Genomic DNA, 16,463 nt, shown 5'->3' with positions numbered 1-16,463 from the left:
CTCCCCACACACACACACACACACACACACACACACACACACACACACACACACACACACACACACACACACACACACACACACACACACATTCTTGCACTCAGCCTATTTTCTCTGCCAGCAGCCTTGTCTGCCCATATTCATCACAAACAGACACACACACACACACACACACACACACACACACACACACACACACACTCCTTCACCCCCACCTCTCCAGATATAATCCTAAAACGGAAAATGTGCTTAGGTGCTTTGTAAGGCTACTCCCTCTCTCCCTCTCTCCCTCTCCCTCTCTCCCTCTGACAATGATGGATACCTGTGTGCCTCTCCTTCGCCCAGTGCCAACAGATCATCCCTCTTTCTCCCCTCCCTCCCTCCCCTCCTCCCTCTCTACTTCCATTCTCCCTGACAGCCTATAGAAGCACCTAATTCATTTATTCGCCAAACGGTCTTTTATTTAGACGGTTCCGTTCCTAAATCCAGCGCCTGTACTTGACTGTGGGGCTGATGGGGGAGGGTAACTCGGGGGTGTGTGCGCCGCAGGGCTTCAGCCAGGAGCAACATGGTGGTCGGTCATCCTGTCTAAGGGGTTTAGATGCCGTTTGCACAAGAGGACGTTGGAGAAACGGCGAAAGTCCATTCTTTAGTCTCGGAGACGCAGGCGTGTTAAATCTCTCCTATTTTCAACCGATTGAGAACGCTCTCGTAGCGAGTCGCACGAGGATATGGATGAGTCCTGACCCATGGATGAGTCCTGACCCTTGGATGAGTCCGGACCCGTGGATGAGTCCTGACCCGTGGATGAGTCCTGACCCATGGATGAGTCCTGACCCGTGGATGAGTCCTGACCCGTGGATGAGTCCTGACCCGTGGATGAGTCCTGACCCATGGATGAGTCCTGACCCATGCTTGAGTCCTGACCCATGGATGAGTCCGGACCCATGGATGAGTCCGGACCCATGGATGAGTCCGGACCCATGGATGAGTCCGGACCCATGGATGAGTCCGGACCCATGGATGAGTCCGGACCCATGGATGAGTCCGGACCCATGGATGAGTCCGGACCCATGCTTGAGTCCTGACCCATGGATGAGTCCTGACCCATGGATGAGTCCGGACCCATGGATGAGTCCGGACCCATGGATGAGTCCGGACCCATGGATGAGTCCGGACCCATGGATGAGTCCTGACCCATGCTTGAGTCCTGACCCATGCTTGAGTCCTGACCCATGGATGAGTCCTGACCCATGCTTGAGTCCTGACCCGTGGATGAGTCCGGACCCATAGCAAATTTGACTAATGCTAAGTTCACTTAAGGACTATTAGACTGTTTCTGATTATATATTAATTTAGCTAGCTGGCTAAAGTGAACTAGCTAGCTAGTTTGCTTTCCTAAGCACTCATAGTTGTGCTTGTATCTTGGCTAGCTAGCTAGCTAGCAAAACATATTATTGGATAAGCCAGGGTCCTTACTGTAGCTATGGATACTTGATATACTAAGTTAACTAGCTTGTTAAAATTCACTCTCTAAGATGCCCGGCGAATCATGGAGGTAGCTATGGTAACAAACAGTATGAGCACAGTGGGGCTCAAAGCTGATTGGCCATTCATGACTACTCACACAGTTCGGCTTTTACAGTGGGGAATTTAGGCTTGGAAAAATATGTTTTAAAATACATTTAAATGACTGAATAATAAAAAATACAAATTATACATTTGTTTCCCAGTTGCCTAAAGACAGCTGATGTGCCATTCAACCACCATGTTACTCCTTTAACGTGTTCTTAACGAGGCTTTGATGCCCTTAATTGATTGTAAGCAGACCCGGGTCAATCACATTGATTTCATTCACTGAAAGTACTGGAGAGTAATTGGGGGGCGTTTGATTCGCCTCCCACTGGTCCCTTATGGGACTGGTTCATTGGATTCACCACACTGGGGTAGTCCAAATCAAGCGCACCTCTTTTCACTGTTTTGTTAAGTGATTGACCCAAGTCTGCCAGTAAGTATAATGTGTTTAGTTGTGGTGTTCAACCCTTATCTGTGTTCAAACAAGTCCCCATTTAGATCAATTTCAATGTTATTTTTAAGGTCTTTATCTACGTCTGTTCAACGGTCTCTCAATGTCGAAACATCCCCCTCACCCGTCACCACACAGTCCCTCATTGGTCAGACTCATTCGCCACGTCCAATCACCTTTCACCCCCGATGTGTCAGTCAGCCAATCAGAACCCTGGTTTTATTTCTGTTGTTTACGTTGACACTGCATGAAAGTAACGATTCCTTTGTTTTTATTGTTTTTTCTGTTACTTATCCCCTCCCTCTTTTTTGGTGCTTTTGTTTTTTTTCCGTTGGCCGTTTTTTCCTTTGGTTTCTGTGACAACAGCAAGTTGGAATAGATCAGGGTGACATCCCAGATCTCTCTCAGGTCAGTAGACATCTCATACCTCTCTCTCTCTCTCTCTCTCTTTTCTTTCTTTCTTTATCTCTCTATCCCTCCTTTTCTTTCCATCTATACCTCTCTCTCTCTCTTTCTATCTCTCTCTCTCTCTCTCTATTTCTTTCTTTATCTCTCTCTCCCTCCTTTTCACTCCATCTATACCTCTCTCCCTCTCTCTCTATCTCTCTCTCTCTATTTCTTTATCTCTATCCCTCCTTTTCTCTCCATCTATACCTCTCCCTCCCTCTCTCTTTCTATCTCTCTCTCTATTTCTTTCTTTATCTCTCTATCCCTCCTTTTCTCTCCATCTATACCTCTCCTTCTATCTCTCTCTGTCTATTTTTTCTTTATATCTATCTCTCCTTTTCTCTCCATCTATACCTCTCCCTCCCTCTCTCTCTCTTTCTATCTCTCTCTCTCTCTATTTCTTTCTTTATCTCTCTATCCCTCCTTTTCTCTCCATCTATACCTCTCTCCTTCTATCTCTCTCTGTCTCTCTATTTTTTCTTTATATCTATCTCTCCTTTTCTCTCCATCTATACCTATCTTTCTCTCTCTATCTCTCTCTCTTTCTTTATCTCTCCATCTATATCTCCCTCTCTCTCTCTCCCTCTCCTCTCTCTTCTCTTTATCCCTCGTTCTCTCTCCTCTTCTAATGACTAATCATATGCCGTCATCCATCCATCCATCCGTCCATGTAACCATCCAACAGACCTTAGCCTCCTCCTCCTCCTCTTCCTCCTCTCTCTCATTCACTCACTACTCGTCTTTATTTGGTCCCTCCGTTCTCTCGCTCCCTCGTTTATTCTCTTTCTTTGATGTCGTCTAACCTTGATAATGTTCACTCTTTTCCTCTAGGAACCACTGCTCTCTCTCTCTCTCTCTCTCCCTCTCTCTCTCTCTCTCTCTCTCTCTCTCTCTCTCTCTCTGTGTGCTTCTCTCTCTCTCTCTCTCTCTGTGTGCTTCTCTCTCTCTCTCTCTCTCTCTCTCTCTCTCTCTCTGTGTGCTATCGCTACCTTGGCTCTCAGAGGGGTTATCACTGTGTAGCCGGTAGCAGAGGTGGTTCAAACACCTCCCTTAAACCCAGAATTTAACTGATCCGCGGACCACAGTGGTGCTCTGCGATGGGGTAGACCTAGACGAGCGGGAGACCACACACACACACACACACACACACACACACACACACACGCTGGGTGGATATTGGACTGTCAGCCGGTTAAATGGACTCTTCTTTCGTTCCTCCCCAGACCACTAAAGGATCATACATTGTAGGTGGTGGGTTGCATACTACTGCTGCACTGCTGCTGACACACACACACACGCACGCGCACATACACACACACACACACACACACACACACATATACACACACACACACACAGTCATACACACACACACACAGTCATACACACACACACACACACACACAGTCATGCACGCACGCACGCTCGCACACACATGCACGCAAACATGCAGACTCATTTATATGCACACACACACACACACACATTTGTACAAGCACTGCCATATTATGCATTATGCATACACACACACACTGATTGTGCTTTGCTTCAGCGTGAAGTCAATGGCCGTAGTCATGGCTACTGTAACGCGGTGTTGTTGATTCGCTGTAATGATGATGTGTGTCTGCCGCTGTCCCTGCCGGCACTGTGACCTCGTTTGGCATGTAGCCCTCCCACACACACACACACACACACACACACACACACACACACACACACACACACACAATGAGTTGGCATGCCATGTAGCCCTCCGACACACACACACACACACACAGAAGGAGTTGGCATGTAGCCCTCCCACATGCACACACACACACACACACATGCGCACACACACAGAACAAGAGACCACACACACACACACACAACGAGACCACACACACCCACACACTGCGCGGCACGATCATGTTCATGAATAGTCGATGCCAAACCGCTTGTCCGTCTCTCTCTCTGTTTCACTCATCCATATTGACCTCTACGCCCCCCCCGGGACCCCCCTCTTTAACGTAAACACGTCATCACCGGACGACTTCAATACCCTCATCTGTCCGTCTGTCTCTCTCTCTCTCTCTCTCTCTCTCTCTCTCAAAGGGCGTCCTGTGTGGAGCAGACTAGTCTTACTTCTCCATTCCTTTCTTGTCTTTCGTTCTATCTCTCTCTCTCTCCGTCAGTGGAAGGAGAACTAGCTGTTCTGATGTTAGTGTGTGATACGGCTAGGGCAAAACATCCGGCTTCTATGTGCGTTACGTCTTCGCTGGGCCGGCCCCTAAAGCCTTATGAAGTGTGTGTGTGTGTGTGTGTGTGTGTGTGTGCGTGTGTGTGAGTCTGTCTGTGTCGGTCAGTGTGTGTGCTTGACAGAGTGAGAGAAAGAAAGAAAGAAAGAGAGAAAAAGAGAAAGAAAGAAAGAAAAAGAGAGAGAGAGAGAGAGGGATAGAGAGAGAGAGGGACAGACAGCCGAGGGAGGGAGGGAGAGGAGGAGAGCGAGAGCATATGTGCATTCCTGGGCACAGTGAGGAAGGCGTGATGTGGTCATATTCTCATATCGAAGGAATTTCCCCGCTGCTCTTGGTGAGAGTCTCAGCCCATCCATGGCCCCGCCCACTTCCTCCCTGACCCCGCCCACTTCCTCCCTGGCCCCACCCACTTCCTCCCTGGCCTTTCTGCATCGTCATCGCCACGGCGATGTGCAAGGGTCACACCGCGGGACCTGCATTGTTTATTAGGGCCCGAGCACTGGCGGTGCGAGGCCCTATTGAAACTCGAAGGATTATTATTCTTCTCCTTCTTCTCCTTCTTCTCCTTTACTCCAAACAAATGCCTTTTAGGCGGCCTGAACATCGATGAAAACGGATGAAACTTTGCAGATACGTCAGTCCCGGTGAAAAATTTGATAATTCATGGGTGACGGAAATGGGCGTGGCAAAACGGCTCAAGAGCGCCCCCTGGAAAGTTTCAAATGGCGAGCCCCACCTTTCAGTTTGATGTAGGCGAACGAAATTCGGAGGGCATATGTATTTCATCGAGCCACACTAAAATGTCTCTTGGAGCTATACCCAACATGCAACAGGAAGTCCGCCATTTTGCTCTTAATGTGCCATTTTGTCCTTGTTTTGACCATTTCCATGCCTCGTACTTCGACGAACTCCTCCTACAGATTTCATCCGATCAACTTCATATCGGGTCAGCTTCATCTTAAGACCTTTGTGATCAAAAGTTATCAAAAAAATTGAGTTTTCACCAAACACCCTTGCCGTGGCGCCCCGCCAAAGTTTGACATTTCGCCATAAAACACGAAGTCCTCATAACTCCTCCATACATGATCCGATTTGTCCGATATGTCTCACGCTTCATGACGGTTCTGTCCTGAACACATCTATGTGTCAGTATTGCGTCATACTTATAGCGCCACCTATTGGTGAAACAGTACGTCCTCATAACTCCTCCATACATTATCCGATTTGTCCGATATGTCTCACGCTTCATGACGGTTCTGTCCTGAACACATCTATGTGTCAGTATTGCGTCATACTTATAGCGCCACCTATTGGTGAAACAGTACGTCCTCATAACTCCTCCATACATTATCCGATTTGTCCGATATGTCTCACGCTTCATGACGGTTCTGTCCTGAACACATCTATGTGTCAGTATTGCGTCATACTTATAGCGCCACCTATTGGTGAAACAGTACGTCCTCATAACTCCTCCATACATTATCCGATTTGTCCGATATGTCTCACGCTTCATGACGGTTCTGTCCTGAACACATCTATGTGTCAGTATTGCGTCATACTTATAGCGCCACCTATTGGTGAAACAGTACGTCCTCATAACTCCTCCATACATTATCCGATTTGTCCGATATGTCTCACGCTTCATGACGGTTCTGTCCTGAACACATCTATGTGTCAGTATTGCATCATACTTATAGCGCCACCTATTGGTGAAACAGGAAGTCCTCATAACTCCTACATACATTATCCAATTCGTCCGATATATCTCACGCTTCATGACGGTTCTGTCCTGAACACATCTATGTGTCAGTATTGCATCATACTTATAGCGCCACCTATTGGTGAAACAGGAAGTCCTCATAACTCCTACATACATTATCCAATTCGTCCGATATATCTCACGCTTCATGACGGTTCTGTCCTGAACACATCTATGTGTCAGTATTGCATCATACTTATAGCGCCACCTATTGGTGAAACAGGAAGTCCTCATAACTCCTACATACATTATCCAATTCGTCCGATATATCTCACGCTTCATGAAGGTTCTGTCCTGAACACATCTATGTGTCAGTATTGCGTCATACGTATAGTGCCACCTATTGGTGAAACAGGAAATCCTCATAACTCCTACATACGTTATCCGATTTACTCAACATTTCTCACGCTTCATCAAGGTACCGTCCTGAACACATCTATGCTTCGGTATTGAGTCACGCCTAGAGCGCCACCTACTGGTGACAGGAAGTTTCTCTCAGTACTGCACACCGAAATAGCACAGCCTTTAACGGCGCCACACCCCGACACGCGTGGGGTGCGAGGGCCCGCTCACTGCTGCTCGCAGCCCTAGTTATTGTTATTATTGTTTTTAGGACGTGCGATATCAAGTTATAAACAAATGAACTCAAACACGTCACATCACAACTTTTGGCTGCTCGAAACAAACGGAAAAACTCTCATCTCTCAATGACCACGACTGATCTACAAGAGAAGTCAGTCTGATAGGACGATTTAACGCCTCTTGGACACGAGTGTGTTGCCAGTGTGAGACATGCAGGCTCTCAGCCAATCACAATCACGCTTCATTATTCAGTTATATGAGAGAGAGAGAGAGAGAGAGAGAGAGAAATGTGGAGGGAGGGAGAGAGAGAGAGGTAGTCAGTAGTTGTCGCTTGTCCCTCTCGCCCCTCCCGTTCTGTGGGTCCTTTGTTGTCTGGTTCTCTCCCGTCTTCTCCTCCTCGTTCCTCCTGCTCTCCTCCGTTCCCCCGGCCTGCCCCCCCCCCGGCCTGCATGTCTATTTGTGTGTGTGTGTGTTGTGGATGGATGGATGTGTGTCTGTGCATGTGTGTGTGTGTTTGGCTGTGCATGTCTATTTATGTGTGTGTGTGTGTGTGTGTGTGTGAATAGAGGTGAATGTGATACGAGGCTAAAAATAAAAACTCACTCAGTTTCTGCGTAGTCACTCAGTTCAATGTCTCACCTCTCTCTCCCCCACCTCTCTCTCTCTCTCCCCTGCCCCTCTCTCCCCTGCCTCTCTCTCTCTCTCCCCTGCCTCTCTCTCTCCCCTGCCTCTCTCTCTCTCCCCTGCCTCTCTCTCTCTCTCCCCTGCCCCTCTCTCCCCTGCCTCTCTCTCTCTCTCCCCTGCCCCTCTCTCTCTCTCTCTGTCCCCCGCCTCTCTCTCTTTCTCTCTCTCTCTCTCCCCCGCCTCTCTCTCTCTCTCTCTCTCTCTCTCTGTCCCCCGCCTCTCTCTCTCTCTCTGTCCCCCGCCTCTCTCTCTCTCTCTCTCTCTCTCTCTCTCTCTCTCCCCCCCCCTGCCTCTCTCTCTCTTCCCCGCCTCTCTCTCTCCCCCGCCTCTCTCTCTCTCTCTCTCTCCCCTCACCTCCCCCTCCTCCCCTCAGGCTCCCAGCAGTCTCCTGGAGGCCCTGGAGCAGCACCTGGCGTCTCTGGAGGGGAAGAAGACCAAGGAGCTCACTGCCGACACCAGGTACACACACACACACACACACACACACACACACACACAGATAAGGGCACCTCTGCTCCACAGCACATCTGCCTGCGTGTTTGTCGAGCTCCGCTGCTGATTGGAGGCACAGGTTTTCCTGAGGGAGAGAGGAGGGTCGAGGACAGGACAGGAGAGAGAGGGGGTACGGTACGACTACGCTCTCCTCTCTCTCTGCCTGGTTCCAGAGCGTCCACCCTGTTATGTTACAGTATGTTAACCCCCCTCCCTCCTCTCCTCTCTGCCTGGTTCCAGAGCGTCCACCCTGTTATGTTACAGTATGTTAACCCCCCCTCCTCCTCTTCTCCCTGCCTGGTTCCAGAGCGTCCACCCTGTTATGTTACAGTATGTTAACCCCCCCTCCTCCTCTCTGCCTGGTTCCAGAGCGTCCACCCTGTTATGTTACAGTATGTTAACCCCCCTCCTCCTCTTCTCTCTGCCTGGTTCCAGAGCGTCCACCCTGTTATGTTACAGTATGTTAACCCCCCCTCCTCCTCCTCTTCTCTCTTCCTGGTTCCAGAGCGTCCACCCTGTTATGTTACAGTATGTTAACCCCCCCTCCTCCTCTTCTCTCTTCCTGGTTCCAGAGCGTCCACCCTGTTATGTTACTGTATGTTAACCCCCCCTCCTCCTCTCTGCCTGGTTCCAGAGCGTCCACCCTGTTATGTTACTGTATGTTAACCCCCCCCCTCCTCCTCTCTCCCTGCCTGGTTCCAGAGCGTCCACCCTGTTATGTTACAGTATGTTAACCCCCCCTCCTCTCCTCTCTCTGCCTGGTTCCAGAGCGTCCACCCTGTTATGTTACAGTATGTTAACCCCCCCCTCCTCCTCTCTGCCTGGTTCCAGAGCGTCCACCCTGTTATGTTACAGTATGTTAACCCCCCCCTCCTCTTCTCTCTGCCTGGTTCCAGAGCGTCCACCCTGTTATGTTACAGTATGTTAACCCCCCCTCCTCCTCTTCTCTCTGCCTGGTTCCAGAGCGTCCACCCTGTCGAGTGCCGTGTCCACCCTGTCGACCACGGGCATGTCCTTCAGCCGCATGGACGAGAAGGAGCGCCAGCAGGCCCTGGAGGAGGAGCAGTCCAGGCTGCAGGCCCTGAAGGTACCTAAGGTGTGTGTGTGTGTGTGTTTGTGTGTTTGTGTGTTTGTGTGTGTGTGTACATCTGTTGTGTTAATGTGCGATGTGTGTGTGTGTGTGTGTGTGTGTGTGTCCCTCCCGCTCCTCGCTGCAGGACCAGCGTCTGAAGGAGATTGGCCTGCAGACCCCGCCCTCTGCCTCCCCCAGCAGCCAATCAGTGGGGAGCGGCGCCAGCCACAACAACAACCACGGCAACGGCACGGCCAGCTTGGAGCTCTTCACCAACCCCACCCCCTCCACCACTAGGTACACACACACACACACACACACACACGATCACCAGGTACACACACACACACACACTCGATCACCAGGTACACACACACACACACTCGATCACCAGGTACACATACACACACACACACACACACACACACTCGATCACCAGGTACACACACACACACACACACACACACACTCGATCACCAGGAACATACACACACACTCGATCACCAGGTACACACACACACACACACACACACACTCAATCACCAGGTATACACACACACTCTCGATCACCAAGTACACACACAGACATCCACACACACACACACACACACACACACAGGATTGTAATGGACTGCTCTTGGAATGTTCTGTATGCAGTTGTTTTTATTTTGGTGTGTTTATAGCTGGTCGTAAACGTCGGGGTGTTCATCTGATGTCATCCACCATCCAGACCCACTTAATAACTCTGCTAGAGAGATAATCTGTTCTGGACACTTCTGTGATGCTCTTTGTAGAAATAATAAGTCCATAAATAATATTAGATTTAAAGGAAAATGCTCGTTTTTGACAACCTGGACCTTATTTACGACATATTATAAGAAGTTTGACTCACCGAGATCACTTTTGTGTTGTTCGGAGGCCTGTAGAAGAAATTTAAAATCCAGCGCGAGCCAGTATATCCATGTAATTGCGTCGGACGGGGCATGGGGAATGCAGTTTCTCAAAATCCATTTTCGGCCGCTAAACGGTTGTTTTCATCAATCAGATTGCATGAATCGACAGTTGAGATTCCTCTACGCCAGCCATTGTTTCGGTTTTCAAATACGTGGTCTGTAGCCTCTGTAATATGATCTTTACACGCCTCTCCCCCACTTGCTCCAGCACGCATGCGCACAGGCCAGCGCGCAGCCTGCTATTCTCCCTCACATTCTCTGCGCTACGATCGGATTGTTGATATTCTCGGCACCAACAACGATCGTAGCGCAGAGAATGTGAGGGAGAATAGCCAGTCTGCGCGCTGGCCTGTGCGCATGCGTGCTGGAGCAAGTGGGGGAGAGGCGTGTAAAGATCATATTACAGTGGCTACAGACCACGTATTTGAAAACCGAAACAATGGCTGGCGTAGAGGAATCTCAACTGTCGATTCATGCAATCTGATTGATGAAAACAACCGTTAAGCGGCCGAAAATGGATTTTGAGAAACTGCATTCCCCATGTCCCGTCCGACGCAATTACATGGATATACTGGCTCGCGCTGGATTTTAAATTTCTTCTACAGGCCTCCGAACAACACAAAAGTGATCTCGGTGAGTCAAACTTCTTATAATATGTCGTAAATAAGGTCCAGGTTCCTTTAACCTCGTCGTATAAAGTAATCTAATCAGCATTCTTTGATGTCTTCACTCTCTCTCCCTCCGTCTCACGTCTCTCCCTCCCTCCCTCCCTTTCTACCTCTCTCTCTCCCTCCATCTCTCTCTTTCTCTCTCTCTCCCTCCCTCCATCTCTCTCTTTCTCTCTCTCTCCCTCCCTCCATCTCTCTCTTTCTCTCTCTCTCCCTCCCTCTCTCTCCCTCCCTCCCTTTCTCTCTCTCTCTCCCTCCCTTCCTCTCTCTCTCTCTCCCTCCCTTTCTCTCTCTCTCTCTCCCTCCCTCCCTTTCTACCTCTCTCTCTCTCCCTCCATCTCTCTCTTTCTCTCTCTCTCTCCCTCCATCTCTCCCTTTCTCTCTCTCTCTCCCTCCCTTCCTCTCTCTCTCTCTCTCTCTCTCTCTCTCTCTCTCTCTCTCTCTCTCTCCCTCCCTCTCTCTCTCTCTCTCTATCTCCCCCCCCCCTCTCTCTCCCTCTCTCCCTCTCTCTCTCTCTCCCTCTCTCCAGTATGCCCAACCTGAACAGTGATCTGTTCGACCTGCAGCCCACCTTCATCCCAGCGGTCCAGAGCAACCCCTCCATCACTACTGCCAACAGTGCCTGGGGAGGTGGGGACACACGCACGCACACACAAACACACACACACACACACACACACACACACACACAGACATGCCTGTACCTGCACACATTCGTATGAGCAATGATGCAGGGCGTTGATAAGTTAGTTATGACACATGCACACACACTCTCTCACACACACACACACACACACACACACGCTCACTTGTGGGCCCCTGATATCTTTCCAGATTATCAGCGGACGTTAACACAGATATTTAATCTGCCTGCTTCTGGAGACATGTCAGGTAGATGACCATATAAGGTCTGGACGCTCGGAGGAATATGACCATAAATGGTCGTGAGGGGCCAGTTTCCTGGACAGAGATTAAGATTAAGAGATTCAAAACTGCATTTACTTGACATTTTTTATCTGTATTTTGCGATGTGTGCGTTTCCTTCGTCTAGAGAACCGGGTTTGAATTTAACATGAATTCTGTTACATTACAAAACCATTGACTGATAAACCTTCATTTACCATGAATGTCGAAACTATCCGTTCTGATTGGCTGTGATTTGCTTATTCCCCCTGACGGTCTAGCCTATGTCTGCGTCCCTCAACTGCACCCGGTGACGAGGGCTCAGCTTAATCTGCGTCCAGGTAGCTCGGCCGCGCACGGTCACCGAGCAACCGCATACCCTCACCCGACCAGATATGCGGTTACCGTTCCCCCACCCCCTCACTCACCACCCCGAACGTCTCCACCCTCACTCGCCACCCTGAACGTCGTAGCGTCCGTGCGTTTTGTGTCCTCATGTGATCCATCGTTCATTTGTGCATCCGTCCGTCCATACTTTCGTTTGTTCATTCATTCATTCATTCATTCATTCATTAGTTCGTTCATTCATTCATTCATTCATTCATTCATTCATTCATTCATTCATTCATTCATTCATTTGTCCATCAGTGTGTTGACCCATCCATCTTTCCCTTGAGGCAGAGGGAGAGTTGAAGAGACGACACGATTCTTTAAAAAGCAGGACTGAGAATGACGGCCTCTATGAGAGTACTGATGAAACCGGGCTTACATACAACAGCCACGGCAGTTTAAAGAGGAATAATGGCCATTTGTTAAAAATAGATACTATTCTGGAGGCTATTATAACATAAAGGAAAAAATAGTGCATCATGTCAAATCTTTAGAACTACAGTTAACTGTTTTGGCTGCTGTGTGTGAACTGTGAACCTATGTTAACAGTGCTATGTAGCTCTATAACAGTGCTATGTAGCTCTATAACAGTGCTATGTAGCTCTATAACAGTGCTATGTAGCTCTATAACAGTGCTATGTAGCTCTATAACAGGGCTATGTAGCTCTATAACAGTGCTATGTAGCTCTATAACAGGGCTATGTAGCTCTATAACAGGGCTATGTAGCTCTATAACAGGGCTATGTAGCTCTATGACAGTGCATGTAGCTATAACAGGGCTATGTAGCTCTATAACAGGGCTATGTAGCTCTATAACAGTGCTATGTAGCTCTATAACAGTGCTATGTAGCTCTATAACGGCTATGTAGCTCTATAACAGGGCTATGTAGCTCTGACAGTGCATGTAGCTCTATAACAGTGCTATGTAGCTCTATAACAGTGATATGTAGCTCTGACAGTGCATGTAGCTCTATAACAGTGCTATGTAGCTCTATAACGGCTATGTAGTTCTATAACAGTGCTATGTAGCTCTATAACAGGGCTATGTAGCTCTATAACAGTGCTATGTAGCTCTATAAACAGTGCTATGTAGCTCTATAACAGGGCTATGTAGCTCTATAACAGGGCTATGTAGCTCTATAACAGTGCTATGTAGCTCTATAACAGGGCTATGTAGCTCTATAACAGGGCTATGTAGCTCTAACAGTGCTATGTAGCTCTATAACAGTGCTATGTAGCTCTGACAGGGCTATGTAGCTCTATAACTGTGCTATGTAGCTCTAATAGGGCTATGTAGCTCTATAACAGGGCTATGTAGCTCTATAACAGGGCTATGTAGCTCTATAATAGGGCTATGTAGCTCTGACAGTGCATGTAGCTCTATAACGGCTATGTAGCTCTATAACAGTGCTATGTAGCTCTATAACAGGGCTATGTAGCTCTATAACAGGGCTATGTAGCTCTAACAGTGCTATGTAGCTCTATAACAGGGCTATGTAGCTCTATAAACAGGGCTATGTAGCTCTATAACAGGGCTATGTAGCTCTAACAGTGCTATGTAGCTCTAACAGTGCTATGTAGCTCTATAACAGGGCTATGTAGCTCTAACAGTGCTATGTAGCTCTAACAGTGCTATGTAGCTCTATAACAGGGCAATGTAGCTCTATAACAGTGCTATGTAGCTCTATAACGAGGGAGAGGTGGTGAAGGCTCATGTTCTGCTCCTCAGGTATGGAGACCCAGCCAGTCTCCATGAGTGTAGATTTTGACGCCGTGTTCGGGGGCAAAGCTGCCAGTAACGATGTGAAGCCTGCTGCAGCCGGTAAACACGAATCCAACGCGCCCCGACCAAACTAAACCCTTTCTGGCTTAGCTCGCTGCTCTAGGGGTGACCTTGTTTTGCAACCCGGGGTGCCTAGGATGGGTTGAGTTTAATTCCCCTATGTTCTTCAGCTGGGGGAGGTGAACCCGAGCCCATTTGGGCTGTCCAGAGTTCCAAAACAAGTGCACCCAGCCAGCTGTAGACTAACAGGCCAGTAGGGTTCTGGTGTGTTTCTAGCTTGATTTACTGCTCCGGGCTCCGCTGACTAACCAACATTATAACAGACCTGGTGATTCTGGTAACCCAGCTGTCAAGATAGCATCTGCTGCTAGCTCTTCCTCTGCCACACTGCAGCTCGTGTGTGTGTGTGTGTGTGTGTGTGTGTGTGTGTGTGGGTGGGGGGGGGGGTGGTCTGTCATCTGCCAGTCCCACTCACCCGTCACTTTGTTTGTTTGTTGTCGTTCACCGCCGTCACCCCCCCCATCCTCCACACTCGTCCCTCTCCCGACGGTCCATCCATCTCTCCGTCATCTGTCCGTTCTGTTCCCCTCATCCCTCCACTCAGCCAGCACCTCTCCATCTGTCCTCTTCCCCTCCTGTTCTCTCCATCCATCCATCATCCATCCATCCATCCCTCATTCTGTGTTCGTTCTCCCCTCCCTCCTTTCTTTTCGTCTCTAGTCGTTGTTTCATCATCCTCTCTGTTTCTCATCCTCTGCCCCTCCCCCTCTTCTCTCCCCTAACGTTTGTTCTTCTCGTCTTTCTAACAAGGCGTTGTCTCTCTCTCTCCTCTCCCACACTTCTACGGCTACGGGCCGTATTCTGGTGAGTGGCTCAGTCCGTCTACCCTGCTAACCAGCCAGTAAGCCAATCAGTCAGCCAGCCAATCAACCAATCAGTCAGCCAATCAACCAATCAGTCAGCCAATCAGCCAATCAACCAGTCAGTCAGCCAATCAACCAGCCAGTCAGCCAATCAACCAGCCAGCCAGCCAGTCAGCCAGTCAGCCAGCCAATCAGCCAATCAACCAGCCAGTCAGTCAGCTAATCAGCCAGTCAGTCAGCTAATCAGCCAGTCAAGCCAGTCAGCCAGTCAGACAGACAGACAGACAGACAGACAGACAGGAAGCAGAGAGAGTGTTGGGCTGTATTCTGTCTCAGTCAGTCAGCCAGGCAGGAAGCAGTTGTGGGTGAATATGTTCTGTGTCAGCATGCTGACAGCCAGACGCTCCTCGCCTGCTCCCTAGCTGAATATCACTCTCTCTCTCTCCCTGCTCTCTCTCTCTCCCTCCTCTCTCTCCTCTTTCTCCTTCCTTCCTCTCTTCCTCTTACTGTGTGGTTCTGCTGGGCTTTTCTACTCCCTCTCTTCTGCTCTCTCTCTCTTTCTCCCTCTCTCTCTCACACTCTCTCTCTCTCTCTCACACTCTCTCTGTCTCTCTCTCTCTCCATCTCCCTCCTTTTCTATCCCTCCATCCCTCTCTCTCCCTCACTCCCTCTATCTCTCGACCTCTCTTCCTTCCAACATTTCTCTCTCTCTCTCTCTCTCTCTCTCTCTCTCTCTCACTCTCTCTCTCTCTCCCTCCCCCCCTCTCTCCCTCTCTCTCTCTCACTCTCTCTCTCCCTCTCCCCCCCTCTCTCCCTCTCCCCTCCCTCTCTCCCTCTCTCCCTCTCTCTCTCTCTCTCTCTCTCTCTCTCTCTCTATATATATATATACATGGTGCTCTAGGTCTCTCCCAGTAGAGCCATATTTCCCCTTTAGCTGGATGACTGTTGACACCAGAGGATGTTAACATAAGAAAATTACAACCACACGCCCACACACACACACACACACACACACACACAACCACACACACACACACACACCACATGCCATCAGATTTACATGACAGCCTCCACGTATAAATTACTCATATTCAGCAGCAGCTGGAGCTGAGCCCCGTGACGGAGAGAGGGAGAGAGGGAGGGAGGGAGGTAGAGAGAGGGAGGGATGGAGGGAGAGAGAGGGAGAAGATTGGACTCTGATACATCCTCTTTACAATTACCGGTGCTATTTTACTGCCTGCGTAGCCTTTTAACTCCAATGTGTATGCGTGTGTGTGTGTGTGTGTGTGTGTGCGCGTGTGTGTGTGTGTGTGTGCGTGCTTGTGTGTGTGGGGCAAGAGAGAGAGAGAGAGTGATGTTTCGTGTGTCTGCACCAACTGATTTTTCATGTGTGTCTTTATAAAGTTCTAATGTACGTACTGTACGTGTGTGTGAGTGTGTATGCGTGTGTGTATGCGTGTGTGTGTGTGTGTTTGTGTGAGAGTGTGTGTGTGTGTGCACGTGCGCGTGTGTGTGTGTAGGGTTTGACGCTCTAGGAGACCTGCTGAAGCCCACAGTGCCCAGCCACGCCCAGCCCCTTCCCATGGTGCACCATGGTGGCAAGC

General features: G+C 49.2%; 1 pseudogene across 1 annotated transcript in view; it reads left to right on the top strand.

Moving 5' to 3' along the window:
* Window positions 1–1,552: 1,552 nt before the first annotated feature.
* The window catches only part of LOC311329113 (phosphatidylinositol-binding clathrin assembly protein-like), a 23,123-nt pseudogene continuing 8,212 nt past the window's right edge, over window positions 1,553–16,463 (top strand). The window contains exons 1-9 of the transcript XR_014631336.1: window positions 1,553–1,558; window positions 2,393–2,434; window positions 3,697–3,717; window positions 8,109–8,194; window positions 9,191–9,323; window positions 9,445–9,596; window positions 11,450–11,550; window positions 13,943–14,035; window positions 16,380–16,463. The exon at window positions 16,380–16,463 is cut by the window's right edge and continues 45 nt beyond it. The product of XR_014631336.1 is annotated as a phosphatidylinositol-binding clathrin assembly protein-like (transcript). The remainder of the gene's footprint in view (window positions 1,559–2,392; window positions 2,435–3,696; window positions 3,718–8,108; window positions 8,195–9,190; window positions 9,324–9,444; window positions 9,597–11,449; window positions 11,551–13,942; window positions 14,036–16,379) is intronic.

Source organism: Borostomias antarcticus, assembly GCF_949987555.1.
Source record: "Borostomias antarcticus genome assembly, contig: scaffold_465, whole genome shotgun sequence".
NCBI classification, from domain to species: Eukaryota; Metazoa; Chordata; class Actinopteri; order Stomiiformes; family Stomiidae; genus Borostomias; species Borostomias antarcticus.
Note: the sequence above shows the minus strand (reverse complement) of the source record. Positions and strands in the feature narration are given on the sequence as shown.